Source organism: Motacilla alba, chromosome 1A, assembly GCF_015832195.1.
Source record: "Motacilla alba alba isolate MOTALB_02 chromosome 1A, Motacilla_alba_V1.0_pri, whole genome shotgun sequence".
Taxonomy (NCBI): domain Eukaryota; kingdom Metazoa; phylum Chordata; class Aves; order Passeriformes; family Motacillidae; genus Motacilla; species Motacilla alba.
In genome coordinates this window covers 68,850,557-68,865,258 of record NC_052031.1, presented here as the reverse complement: position 1 = coordinate 68,865,258, position 14,702 = coordinate 68,850,557, and the positions used below count along the sequence as shown (strand labels likewise).

Here is a 14,702-nt window from a genome sequence, read left to right as displayed (position 1 = left end):
AAAGGCAAGTTCTGACCATGGGCTAAGTGGATGCTTTCAAGTAGCTGAATAATAATTGAGGACCTCAACATGTGGGAAAACTCTTTTCTTTTTTTTTCTTTTTTTTTTCCTCTTCTTTCTGAAGGTCAGTTTTTTGGTCTTTTTTTTCCTTCTTGTTACCACACTTTGTGTGCTGGGCTTTACACTGATATTTGGCACATCAAACTCATCCAGTCTGAATTCCTTTCAATACATAATTCAAGAGAGCAAAACAGAAAAGGCTAGATCTAAAAATTTCATCTCTTCCAGTTTTATTTTTCTTTTTCAGTCCCAAGGGATGCAAAGCCATGAGATGAGTCCCTGCCTCTTCCCCAGGAGCCAGCACTCCCAGCTGGGGCCAGGCTGGACTCTTTCCTTCAGTGGTCATAAACCCTCCTCTGTTGCCCTTCAGTTTTGGAGTTTTGCTGACAATTTAAGGAGAGTGATGGAATGGAAACCACATGAATGAAAGTTTAGAAATGCAGCCATGGAGAGGGCACTGAGGAGCTCTGACTTGCAGCAGCCTCTGTAGGAGCAGAATTGGGTAGACAGTCTATGAGTGAATTTTTAACCTCTTTATATATATATATATATATATATATATATATATATATATATATATATATATATATATATATATATATATATATATATATATATATATATATATATAACAGTGTAGTGGTTTTCCAGTCACCCCTTCTCTTCTCAGGAAAACCAGTTATGCAAATTTAAGTTGTGAGGAAAGAGGCATGCAGAAACAAAACTGAAAGCACCCTTTCTCCTTGTTTTTCTTTTTTTTTCCCCCCTTTCTTGTAAAAAGAAACAGGAGGCCTGTCTTTGCTTCAGAAGGAGAGATCTTCCAGCACTGCATCAAAGTGCAGGGGGCTGTTAATCACTTACACATTTTCAGCTGGAAGTAGAAAATCAGCCTGGTTATTCGCTTCTGGGATCAGCCAAGGAGATAACTCTGAGAACTGCAGGGCACTGTTTTGTCCCTGTTTTTTATCTGAATCAGGAGGGAGGGAAAAGGATTGTAAGTTGGTGACAGTTTACATGCAGAGGTGTGAATATTTTAGTAACCATCGTGTCACATAAATCCTAGACAACTGTCCAAACATCAGGGTTAGCCTAGAAAAAATATTGCTATTTATTTTGCTACCTGAGTTGTTAGAGTCTACTAAAATCTCTGTTTACAGCTGAGCTTAAATGTGGTTTAATTCTGTTTGTAGTAAAAAATGCCTGACAAATCCAGACTATCACACCGCTTATGAGTTAGAGCACACAGTTTCTAAAACTTTTTAAACGGAAATATAAAATGAGAACATTGCAGCATATCAGTGGGTGTGATAAATGGAGAAGCTGCTTATCCAGAGCCAAAGCTCCTTGAGACTCTGTTTGCAGTCGTGTGGGGTGAGGGGGCCTGTATCTATTCAGCAATAATTTCTCCAAAACAGTATTTTACTGTTCAGATTTACTGAAGGATTGTGTGGAGTAGCGAAGGGCAAAGCTTCTGAAGTGTTTGTTCAAACACAGAGCTTCGTGATTTCAGAAAGCAAAAATCAGCTGAGGGTTGGAAATGAAGGTGACAGAGTGACTTTTAAAGTCCAGAGAGGTGGCACTGAAAGGGATAATTACTGCGTGTGTGATGCCTTGTTTCATCACCTGATTGCCCATGGCAAGTGAGGAAAAAGGTGATGACAGAGGGAGCTGCTTAGTATCACAGACATATTTTATGAAAATCCTTTTGCTGGGATTTTCTTCTCCTGAGAAGCTGAGCAGCCTCAGGAAAGAAATATAAACAATAATTATTTGCTGCTGTGGAATGCAACAGGTGCTTCCTTGATTGGTCCATTTTAGGTGTTTTTATTTAATAACCAATCAAGTAGGCAGCTGGGTTAGACTTTTTGGCTAGTTATGACTTTTTGTTATTTATTTTTTTATTTTTGTTTTGCCTCGTGATTAATCTTTTTTTCTTTATTCTTTTAGTGTAATTTTAATATAACATTTTAATATAATATATATCATAATATAATAAATGAACATTGTAAAACATAAAATCAAGATTCTCATCTCTTCCCTCATCCTAAAACCTCTACAAATCTCACAGCATTTGGTGACCCCGAGTGACTGAAAACAACAGCTTAGGGGAGCGGGACAGAAGATGCTGGCCAGGAGCTAGAAGGGAGTGTGGAAACAGAAGTGCTGGTGTCCTTAATGCTTTTAACAAGCTGGATCAGCTGTGTGCTAGGTTTTCCCAACTATTTGATTCCTGATCTGTGTTTTCTGTGTAAGTTCTTTGTAACAAAAGCTTCGGCACCAGTGCCCTCTGGGCAGCGCCTGTCCAGTCAGAATCCATCTGCTCCTGCACTGGGTGGTGTTTGTTTGCAGAGCTGCAGCTCCCTTTCCAAGGGGATTCTCTGTCATATTTGTGTGCAGCCACAAGCTAAGAGCTTCCCCAGCCCAAGCAGCAATGCAGCCATGCCCAAACATTGCTGCTTTTAGGACTGGACCAAAAAACCTCTCACTGTGGGTGGACAGGCAGATGTGAGAGGTTTTTGATGCATTTCTCCATTAGATCATGTGTGTGTGATCCATATGAAGGCCGTGCACAAACACAAGAGCTAATTGTACAGCAGGTTGGTTGAGCAGGTGAAAGAAATGCCAGCACTTATCAGCTTCCTCTCCTCAAGCCCAAACAAAGAAACAGTTCATAAATTTGAGGGAACATCTGCTGATAAACTCTGAAAGTTTGCCCATCTTCCCTCTGGGTCATAAGAACTGGCACAAAAATATAAATCTTAGTGATTCCTTGTGAAACAAGAGCACAGTGTGCTGCTCTTGGACTATCAGGGACACAAAGGGACATTTTCCTGAGACCAGCCCGATGCTTGCCTGCTGACTGAGAGCACATGGCTTGCAAAGCCTTGTGTGAGAGGAAGTAAAGCATGGAGAGAAATAATCTGTCTCCTGTAGGGAAAGATGTGCTGCCCTTCCTGGTCGAGGAGGTGTAAAAGAAGCCAGATGTGGAATGTTTCAGAGGGGTAGGATGTGGCACCCAGGCTAACAAAGCTGCAGCTGGTGTGAGGTCTCAGAGGAGCAGGGATAACCCCGAGCCTGCCTTGGGAGGCGCAGCTAGAAATGGTTTTCTCACCTTTGAAATTGTAGAATAAAAGATACGCTTTGCTTGCATGGCAGTTTCTCACCAAAAAGCACATTTATTTTTAAACCAAGCATTGCCATATGAAATGCATGGATATAAGTTGCTATAACTGTTTCTGGCGTGCAAATGTTTGAAACACATGTAAGCAAATATTCCACAAAAAGCCAGAATTTCTCCCGTGCATCCCAGGCCTGTGATGAGATCAAGATGCTTTGCAAGCCTCTCGGTGCCTTCCCTGGGGCACAGCCTCACTCTGCACATCTCTGAGCAGCCCAGACAGCTCAGGGCGTTACTGGGGTAAAGAAAAACATAGCACTAGTGATAAATAAGTTCAGGAAGGTGAGCCAGTGGGAGAGGCCCCCCCTGTGCTCCCCAGAGCTGCCTTGGCTTGCAGGCGAGCACTGGCAGGGCTCAGTCCTGGCCCAGAGACAGCTCCTGTGAGCCTCAGGCCCTGGCAGCTCTGCTGATGTTCACCTGATAACGACTCAGCCTTTTATGCTGGGTTAACTTGAGCAGTATTTAATTCTTGCAGAAGCTTGGCATAACTAAAAGGCTTGGCAGCTTGGGTTATAAACCGCCAGGAATTTGAGAGAAGTTGATTTAGTTTATTTTATTGCATGCCAAAAACTCTATTTAAAGTGTCTGACCTCAAGATGCAACAAAAAAAAGAAAGTTCCTCTGATCTTCTTTGGCACCATTTTCAGAGTCTTTCAATGTAAAGAAAATATTTTGTTGATGTCTACCGTCCTCTTAAACCTGAAATATGCAAGGAACGAAAAGCTCTGATTATCAGTAGCAGCATGAAACTTTTGGTGGATTTGTTTCTGTTCCCTGACCTAAGTTCTTGACTTGTTCTTTTGTGTCATGAAATGAAATGTCTCTGATATATCAACAGCACGTACAGAGTTACCGGCACAAATGGGGTGGTTTTAGTAAGGCTTTTTTAGAATAGGCATTGCCTACTAATTCAGTCTCCGAGCAGCTTATTAAAGCCTTTACTACTTCACTGAGAAGAGAAAAATACTGCCTGGCTTTTAATGAGAATTTTCAGGCTTGCTATAATGATTTTTGTGTGGGCCTTGTGGGGGAAAAAAAAAAAAAAAAAGCCAGTGTGATGTGAAATAGCATCTTATATGATGCTAACTGAGATGCTAAGCAAGATGCAAGCACTTCCAGATGGAAATGTGATGTATTCTGTACTTGATTTAAGAGAATTAGTTAGTTTTCAGGAGCTTCAAGTCAGATAATGGTAAAAAAATGGTGGTGATGTGTTTTTCTAGGAGTCCTGGGCAGCTCTGAGAGCAGGTCTTTTCCTATCTGTTTCTTCTTTCAGAAGCATCCTTATCTCTGTGACTTTGAAGTTCTGAAGAGCAGACTCTGTTGCTGTTTATTTTAAGCATTGTGAAAATACACTCCAAAATATTTTAGACCCTCACTTTCAAGCATGTCTTTCCTAATAGTTTCTATAAGATTTGCAAGTTTAAATGCTCAGAATTTCCCTTTTTACTATCATTTGCCAACCACTCCTGTAAATTAAAATTTAGTCATGTTATGGTAGCATGATCAATTCAAATAGGTTTTTTTGGCCTATGTTCTTCCTTGTAATGATGGGCTGGTGTTCATGTACAAATTTTGTTTATTTCATGTACTATACCCACAGCCTACACACGTGACCTTGAAGGTTGGCAGCGAAAATTGCTCGATTAATCTTTTACACCAACCCGCTGATTTTTCCTTTGTCTGATTTCATTCTACAAAGAGAAACTGCATCTCTTGGATCTGGAAAGTGCTTGTTTAAAAGCAGCTTTATGAGGCAGGAATTTCTGCTTGGCTCTTCATGAAGCATTTCCCAATCTCTCAGACCCATCTCCCTTCCTGAGCGTTTTCGCATCATAAAGCTCGTGCAGAGCGAAGCGTGCTCTGATGTTGTCTCTGTATCCCATTACCTGTTCCTGAGTCAGGCAGCAAGAAATGCCCAGATATGCAATTGAAAATTAATGAAGAACTTAGCTTTTTATGGAAGACCCTAGCATTCAGTTTGCTGCACAGCAATAGCACTGGTATCCTGCCTCAAACAAGCACGAAAGCAGTAGAGCCTTGTTTATCTCACTAGTCAGCAGCAATCACTCCTGACTGCACACCAGCAGCAGTTCTGCTGAGTGCAAAGGTACCATTTTTATGTTGCTATTTATCAGACCAGAGCTTCTGACTTTACTCTCAAAGCATTTACTTTATTTATTTTGGAGATTGGTGCTCTTCCAGGAGAAAAGTAGAAACCTATTTGAGGAGAACCAGCATCCGGGAAAAGTGCTTCAAGCCTGCTTTTAGAAGTTACTTCCTTTATTTCCTCCATTATTTCAATATTTATCAGACAGCTTCAAAGAAACTTTCTGTTTAAGTCACCTTTATGCCACTCTAGAGCTGCTGATGACTTCACCTGTGCTGAAATTCCCATCAGCCTGCTTAGAAGTGAATCAAGCTGGAGCACAGCACAACACCAGCAGAGAGTTTTCAGACACTTTACTTATTCCTACCTTTGCTATTTTTTGTGCATGTTAATTTTCTTGGCTTTATTTTTTATCATTTAGCCAGTGGCCAGAGGTACAAGAAGGCTGTTATGGGACTGCTGGCAAGCACATGAGAAGATGCAACTCAGCTGTAAACAGGCAGTGAGTTGTGATGGAAAGAGGAAATAGAGGGAATTAATTACACTAGAGTAATATTTTCTCTGGATGCTGTAAGAGGTCTGGGATTTGAGGTTGATTGCTGGAAAGAATAATTGCTACCAGTTTCTAAATATATGTTTTAACATGAGGACAGCTGTGGGGGCAGAGAGAGGGAGAAACAGGTTCAAGAAGTAATGAGGGGAGCTGAGGTGGGCGTGGGTTAATGCAGAGGTTTTCCTGGGAGGCTGCTGCAGCCCCTCTGAGTACTGGGATTGCAGTGTCTTGGGCAAATATTCCTTCATTTAGTGTCTATTCTGTGGCTTCTGGCCCAGCTTGTCATTTTGAGACACCCCAAGTCTAGATGGCACAAGTGGCATACAGTAAACTTTAGCTTAAAATTAATTTGAGATTGTTTCTCTTAGTGGTAAAGCAGTCAGTGTAAAGGTAAAGATGCTTGTCTGTCAAAAAGGAAAAGAATGCTGAGACCTGACTGTGCAGAAGTTTGTAAGTCAGCTCTCCAAGGTATGGAGAAGCTGTCTGAACTCACTTCCATACTATTGACAATTTTTGCTTCTTGGAGGACAGGAGACAGAAAGAGACTGGGATAGAGCAAAAATACAAATAAATCAAATCCTAAGCGTGATCTGCAAAAGCTTGAAGTGGTTTACATCAGTGTTTAATCTACAGGTCAAAGTGGGGAGGTTTGTGAAGTTAGAAGCAATCTCCTCATCCCATTCATTCCCCCTTTCCTTTTATGGGTTGGTTGCTTTGTTTGTTTTTTTCTTTCACTAATTTGATGTTTTTGAGGTTGTTCATGCTGTTGCTTCCTTGACTTGCAGGAAGGGATTGCTGGGGGGCCAAGGAGTCTCAAATAGTTGTTCTTGGAACTATTGCAACTTCTTTTAAGTTGCAAGATTTAAATGTTTTTAATTAAGTTGGCTTTGTCTTCAAAATGTGAATTTGGTACTTAAAATCAAGCAGTGTTTTTGAAGACTCTTTTCTCCTCTACTCTGACCTCCTCCCACCACCAAGGTCACTCAGCTGTACTGCAGAGAGGAAGCGTGGAAGGAAAAGTGTTTTCAGTTTGGCAGGAACCACTACAACCTCAAGGGATTTTGAGCAGCGGGTCATTTTAAGAACTGTGATTTGTTAAAGTACCTGGAATTTGTTCAGAACATTCTTGTTGGTGCTGTTGCTGGTAGAGAAGCAGTTATTCAATTTTCCACGATGGTCAAAGTGTGAACAGCAAAATTTGTTCCTCTCTTTTGGACACCTTGTAACACAGACCGCTTTCAGCACTACCCAGAGTGACCATTTTCAAGCTTGTTAACTTAAGAGGGCTTGTTTCTGCACATGGGAACCATGACAAACTGTGCTGTAGGATGGTCAAACCACTAAATAATCTACAGCCTGTTGCACTTGGCACAGCTCCTTATTGTAGCCTGTGTGTGTCAAACCCCAAGAGACAAAATCAGACTCGTTGGGGGCACGCTGAGGTGCCACAGCTCCTATTTAGACCTGTATGTATGTATCTGTGAATTATGCTAATAACAAGCAATTATGTCAATTCTCAGCTTGACAGATTGTCAGTGCTGGATGGGAAATGTTCATTCCCTGCTCTAGAAGATGGAGCTTGTTGTAACTCAATCTCATCTCCTCCCCGTGCAGGGGAATGTATAAACAGCTGCAGCAAGGCTGCTCCCAGTACAGATGTGTCTTCCTGCAGTGAGATCTCTGGGTCACCAGGTGTCCTGGTTCCAGCTTGGATAGAGCTCTTTTTCCTCCTAGTAGCCAGCACAGAGCCGTGTTTTGGAGTTGGGTTGAGAATAATGTTGATAACACGCTGATGTTTTGGCTGTTGCTAAGTAGTGCTAGCCCTGAGTCAAGGACTTTGCAGTGTCTCATGCTCTGCCAGCCGGGAGAGGCACCAGAGGCTGGGAGGGAGCGTGGCCAGGGCAGCTGATCTGAGCTGGCCAAAGGGATACTCCATACCATAGGACGTCATGGCCAGTATATAAACTGGGGGGAGCTGGCTGGGAGGTGCCCGGGACTGCTTGGGGACAGGCTGAGCATCTGCCAGCAGTGGGTGAGCAATCGCATTGTGCCACACTTGTCTTTCTTGAGCTGTATCTCTTTGTCTCTTAACTTTTCAGTACAAAAATATCATCATTATGACTATTATTTATTTATTTATTATTACTATTATACTTTGTTTCAGTTATTAAGCTGTTCTTATCTCCATCTGTGTGTTTTACCTTTTTTTTTCTGGTTGTCCTCCCCATCCCACCAGGAGAAGGGAGGGAGGGAGCAGCTCTGTGGTACCTGGCTGTGGTCTGGAACTGAACCACAACACCAGGGACCATGCAAGCCATACTAAACGGGCTTCAGAAATCTCTCCATGGGTTAGCCAGCTGAGCCTGTTGAGAATGCTCTGCTGCCTTCCACCTATCCAGCTGTCCTCCTTGCTCTGATTTCTGGCAGCTTTCTGTCCTTGACATGCTGCCCCTCCTTAGCCTGGTTGTCTCCACACCACGTTTCTTAAAATGCTGCTGAGCTACATTGGAGCCACAGGCTGGCAGCTGTGCTCCTGCCAAGACCTTTGCTTGTGTTCTTGATCCCGTTCAGATGTAACAGGACATGAGCATGGGACCCAAATGGGAGGATTTATTGTACTTGTGGTCAGGAGCTCTTTGTGCTGTGTTTCGGGTGGCTTGAGGAGTCAGTGTGATTATTGCACATGATTATAGATTCTATCTCGCTCTAGCTTCCAAGCTGTTTTGATCAGATGACCTCCAGAGTTCACTCCCAACTGAAATTGTTCTGCAATTTATACTGCTATTTGAACATAGTACAGATAAGGAGCAGATGGTGCAGTAAAAGAGCTGGGGAGCATAGCTCAGAATTCAGAAACAAAAGGTGATTCATGGACTAAAAAAACAGAGAGGAGTCCAGTGTGTAGCTCTCTTTTGCAGCTCCACATATTTGCATAGGCTGGTATTCAAATATTGGCTGGTCTTGACAATCCACTATCTAATTGAGAGATCACAGAAATAAAGGTCTGGCATGTATTTTTTTATGAATGTCGTTTAAAATTCTTAGTTTTAGCTCTCCTTAAAAGAGAGCTAGGCATGAAATATTTACTGCTAAGGCTACACAAGTGGCAGGGAGATCAGCTTAAGAAAGAAGGATTAACTTGTAGATTTTTCCACCTCTGATAGGTTATTAACACACTTTCATTCATTTGTACCCTTTTGAGAACAGCTCAGTAACAGCAGGGTGATCCCAGCTGTTCACCAAAATAAAACTTCCTACAACAACAGGATTTATTAGTGATGCATTTGTATATATTAATTTTGCAGATGATTTGTTGCATTACTGAATCATTGAACTTTCATTCCTCATAGAACTAAGCATTTGTTTTGCTACTGCAAGCATTCACACAAGTATAAACAACATTGCTCAGCTGTAATGATATGCACCCTCCCAAAGTGTTTATTCTACAGTTGGTGATTTGTGCTCCAATGTGCTTTAACTCCTAGTGCATAGTGTTGGTTTTTTTTTCCTTGAAGTAGAAGAAGAATCATGTGATTCTGGAAAAATAATTGATCTTAAGTGGTACCAATACCTGCTTGAAAGTCAGACCAGCACAGGAATTAGCGCTTGTTTTTATATCTTGTCATTTCAATCTTGGTTACCTGAAGCTGTCAATATTTTCAGAAGGCAGGGACTGAAAATTTCGCTCTTTTGCCTTGCATGATTAATAACTGTACAGCAAAGTTACAGCCTCCCAAATCACCTGGGTTTTTTTTCTCCCAGGATCCTCTTTGCAAGTTATTCCAGCCACCATCAGCCTTGGGAGCTTGTGAGAGTGCTGGCCCCAAGCCATGCCTCCTGAGTGCAGTGAGAGTCACCTTTAGGGCCAGGATGGTTGCTGCAATAAAGATGCAAGCGTGGGGGTTCCTGGGATGACATCTACTCCAAGCTGTGGAGTATAACCATCATTTTCAAATTTTTCATGAAAATTTTCATTTTTTTTTAATCAGAATTCCCTGCTTCCTGCGGCACAGAGGTCCTTCTGCACTGCTGGGTGCACTGACCACCTGTGGCCAAGAGCCCTCCCAGTTCTGGGGAATGTTTTGTTGGTCCAAAAGCTGCTGCCAGCCCACATTGCTGTGCCTGCTCCCAGGTGGATTGCTTCTGAACCCCTCGTGTTTGCTTGGCTCACGGGGTGTGTGCTCTGCCTGCTCTTCCCTGCTTCTTGAGCACATATATTTACCCTTTGTCATGTTTTTCACTCATAAAGTCTGTTCTGCAGGGTTCTTTAAGGGTGGATGCCTTCTCTTACCTTATAGCTCTTATTGAGTGCTGGTGATTGCACTACAAAAATAGAAACCAGTGATTTATGTTCATTCCTGGTAATAAATGACCTTAGGACTGGGTCTCTTAGGACCTAAACTGTAAATAATTAAGCTTTACCTCTGTGGAACCCTCACTCAGCCCAGGCTGGTTTTAGCTGTACTTTCATAACAGTTACCTTTTAATTTCTTTCCCAGCACTGTGGTCATGTAGCATGGTCAAAAAACCCCTAAAATCAAAAGCTATGCACACCTTGTTTTTATGTACATGAGATAATAAATGCTGTGCAGTCAAAAACCCAAAAGCTGATGCAACTGAAGAGCAGCCATGTGTTAATTCCAGCTTGGCCTAGCAATTCCAAACAGGAGCAGGCTCTCATTGATTCTCTGGGGTTTTTTTTTCAAGTTTATCAAGCTATGAGCTTTGGGCATCTGACTTTTGTCTTTGACCAACCTGATACTGGCGATTTGAGATTTTTTTTTACTTCATACCCAAATAAAAGGAAGTAATTTCAATATTAGCCGATGAAGTGGATGATTGTAAATTTCTGAAAATATTAAATATCCTTTCTAATTTTCTTTTTTGTTTTGAGTTTGGGCAATTCAAAAAGTGCCAGTTGTCTGTCATGGTTTAGGCTTTTTAGCCAGGAAAGGCTAATTTATATTCTGGGCATTCTGAGTAGACTGTTCTGTGAACAGCAATGCTCAAATAAAAATGTGAGATTTAGTCCTGTGAGCATATTGTGGTGAAATAAACTATTGAATGAGGCATTTGGAAGTGAGTGTTAAAGATTACAAATATATCCAGCTACTGCACGCCCAAATATTACTTTTTCTTCTGAGAATCATCTAGGTGCATGGGAGAACCTTGATTTTCAGGGCATAGGATTTTCTAAATCAGTATTTAAAAGAGACTAATGGAAGCTGGGCAGTTGGCTGCTCTGTGGTTACTTCAACCCCTCCCCCTGAAAATTTCTGCAACAAAGGAAAAAAAAAAAAAAAGGAAACCTGTAGCTTTTCTTTGGAAAGAGACTGGTCTGCATGTCATGATGCTCTTTTAGAGGCTTCTTTCCCTTCTAATCCATGCTGTGAGTTTATCTCATGGTTGAATTATCTGTGCTCAGTAACTTTTTCAGTGTCCAGGAAGTCCCATACTGAATACACTGTTGTGACTTTATCCCTTCCACCCTTCTTCCAAATAATTCTTAGAAGTCATTTCCATCATCTGACAGGGTTCTGTCTCCTGCAAATCCTATGGACTTCATTTTCTGCTTTTGTAACTTGATTTTAAATGTAGACCTGGTGATTCAAATACATCTTGTGTTAGCAAGATGTGTGTCTGCTTTCTATGTGCAACAAGATGGGGATTAAAATTCAGCAGAGATCTAAAAAAAAAAGCGGAAATGAAAAATAAAATGGAAGAAAAATTTCTTCCTATCCCTTTCCCTGTGTTTGTGAGAGAGCAACACAGCTGCCTTGAAGTCTGTGGGATGTGGACAGTAGGCAAAATATATTGTGGAGATACAGTTCCCTCTGGATAATTCAGAGATACACAAAATAATCATTATGCTGCACACAATTTCCTTTGTTACTCCTGTGGCTTGAAACGTATCCCACATTCCTCAGTTTCTGTGCAATCTTCTTTTCCTTCTTCCATAAATCTGGAGCTGTGGATGCTTCCTCCCTCCTCTGCTGTACTTTACTCCTGGGGAGGAGGGGATGTCCAAATGCCATTTCTGAGTAACAAACCCTCTAGTGTTCAGGCCAACAGTGTGAGTCAGGAGTGAGAGAGTTCTTCCACTCCTTGCCTCTGCTCAGGCAGGTTTGGAAATCTCTGGAAAAGCATTTGTGGTCAGTTTGGCATTAGTTTTTGTACTGCCTGTGGCTAGTCTTCTGCATCTTGTGTATTATCCTCTTGGATAATATCCCCCTGGAGTGCTCTAAAACATGACAAGAGCTCTAGATAAGAGCAACCTGCCATTAGGGAAATGCAAATTACATGACATCACAGTTTGCACATTTCCATTTCAGGAGCAATCCAAGAGGATATCGTCTCCATCATTAGAGAAGTTTCACTAATTTTATGTACTTGGGACAATTTGCAGTGGTCAAAGTCTTGTTTGGTAACCATTGGGAGCAAGTGCCACCTGCTGCAGTTCTTTGTGTTAAGATTTCATTACTGGCAGTGAGGGTGCTGTACAATATATGCCCCAAATTTTGCAGGAGAACCATTGCTGCCACTGGTTTCACGTTACCTGAGCACTTTGTCCTTCTTGTCCCCTGCCAGAGCTGTGTGATCGCTGTGCTAGGGCTGCAATGCCTCTTCTGCTCACAGCTGAAAGGAAAGGGGATGTTGAGCAGCTCTGGAGCTTCCAGGGCTGCACCAAGGCTGAGTAAGGGAGGGAGGCCACGCTGGTGCAGGAGTGAAGGGAGCTGCTGGTGAAGCCTGAGAGAGCAGCACCTGTGGTGCTTCTGATGTGAAACCATCCACTGTCAGGGAGGGGAAAGCCCTGAGCACACTGAGAAGAAGCCATCTGCTAAATAATGCTAAAATTTGGCAGGAGTCAACTACACAGGAGCCCCTGGTGCTCACCAATCGATTTAGGCAGCAGGAGAAATGTTAGGACATCTGTTGGGATTTCCCTGCTTGTAGAGTAATGGGTCCCCTCCCTTACAAAAATCTATGGTTTTCTAATATGTTTCAAGCAGAAGCATTCAGATCATCTGGGAACTTTTAGAAAAAGAGCTGTACATGCCCTTCACTGGGGAAAGAGTCAATGAGGAAGATGTGGGCAGCAGGGCTTGACCTTTCAGAAACAATAAGGGTGTTTGGGACTATTGACCACAAATGGCCTGTTTGGAACCTGAAGCTGTGTGAGTTTTCTCCCCACGTTGAGATAATAAGCTCTCAGTATATCCCAGATAAGCATGGGCTTTGGCAAGCCTCAGAGCTGCCAGCTGAAAGCTGTCTTTGGTTTAGCTGGCTGTGAGAATCCAGGTGTGAGAGCCCCTCACAAAGTTCCAGGGAACTCCTGGGTGATAGGATTGTTGTGCAAGTGGGACAGGAGGGGAAGTGCAGCCTTGTTGTGCCATCAGCACTGCATTTCTACTGGCAGAAGTAATCCTGTGTCTCACCTGTTTGTTGTTTTGTTTTGTTGTTTTGTTGGTTTTTTGGTGTTTGTTTTTTTTTTTTTTTGGTTGGTTGTTAAGATTTTCAAGATAATAATTATCTTTTTTTAAAAGATAATCCAGCAGTAAAACTGGAAAGCTCATGTTTAGGAGGATGGTTTTGTAGCTGAATCCACAATTTCCTCACTCTCTAATTTCTGTAAATATTGACCCACCAATGTGATTAGAGCTGTGAATCTTATTTCATATTTCATTCAGAGAAAACAGATGGGAATATCTCATTTTAACATCACCTGAGAGCCTGGCACTGGCTGAGATGTTCCTGTGCTTTAAAGAACTGACTCACAAAGCTGAATAATGCCAAAGGAAGCAAATTTTTTTTTGATGTGTAGTTTGCCCAAATGTCACCTTCAGTGCTCTGGGCTGCAGCTGTGCTGTTTTCCCTTCAACAAAGGACATGGAGGTGGCTCGGCCAGCCTGACCAGATATTAATTGTGCAGATGCCTTTGGGGAGAAGTAGTGCCCTCGTGCACGGGCAGGGAATGATTTGGTGACTGCTCTGTTCCCACCAAGCAATGCCACATCCCTGTTTGTGGCTTGGCTCCCTCCAGCCCTCCTGTGTGGCTGGGGAGGGAACAGCCACAGCATCCCTGGAGCAGGTGACACGGCTGGCCCATGGGGTTGTTCCTGGAGGAGGTGGCTCAGTGTGACCCAGAGCCAGACCCACACATGTGGGTAGTCTGGGGACTGTTTGAGCTCTCTGTGGATGGGGAAAGGTGGGACATCTCACAACCTTCCATCTACCCCACTAAAATACCTTATCTTTGTGCTGGATCTTATTCGGGCCATAACCTGAACTGCTGCAAGTTGCAGCTTGCTCCTCTTCCCTGGATTTCACGCTGGCAGCTACAAGGTTGGGATTTCTGTGTCAATGTTTTTGCATCTGTGGAAAGGCAGAAAGAGGTCGCAGCCAATTACAGCAGTAATTGCTTCTGCCATTTCACCTAAACCTGTCTGTGAATGAGTTTTCAGAAAGCTTAATGCAATAGCTGGGAAATGTAAATTAACACCACAAAAAGAAAAAGAAAATCCTACCTCTAATTCTTTTGGTGTCTAATTGTCAGTGTTAATTTTCTAAGTGATCATCCCACCCAATCTGACAGGAGATGAAGGGCAGTCATAGGGTGGATGGCAAGCTGAGTCCCCACCTTAAAGCCTTTGTACAATGTCAGGAACTATTTTTGAGTCTACACTTGAATTATTTTTTTCTTGAATAACTTAATTTTTTTTCCAGACAGTCTGCTGTAAATGTGCATGAAAAAAAAAAAAAAAGGAAAAGGAGGAGAAAAGCATAAGGCTGCATTAAACAAT

The 14,702-nt window shown here is 42.3% G+C and overlaps 1 protein-coding gene across 5 annotated transcripts in view; it reads left to right on the top strand.

Moving 5' to 3' along the window:
• The window catches only part of EPS8 (epidermal growth factor receptor pathway substrate 8), a 126,794-nt gene that overhangs the window by 46,157 nt on the left and 65,935 nt on the right, over positions 1 to 14,702 (top strand). The window contains exon 1 of one of the 5 annotated variants that reach the window (XM_038153414.1): positions 7,637 to 7,933. The exons of the other annotated variants lie outside the window; for them this stretch is intronic. The gene's annotated coding sequence lies outside the window, so the exon portion shown is untranslated. Of the gene's footprint in view, positions 1 to 7,636; positions 7,934 to 14,702 lie in introns of those variants that run through there. 5 annotated transcript variants of the gene reach the window in all.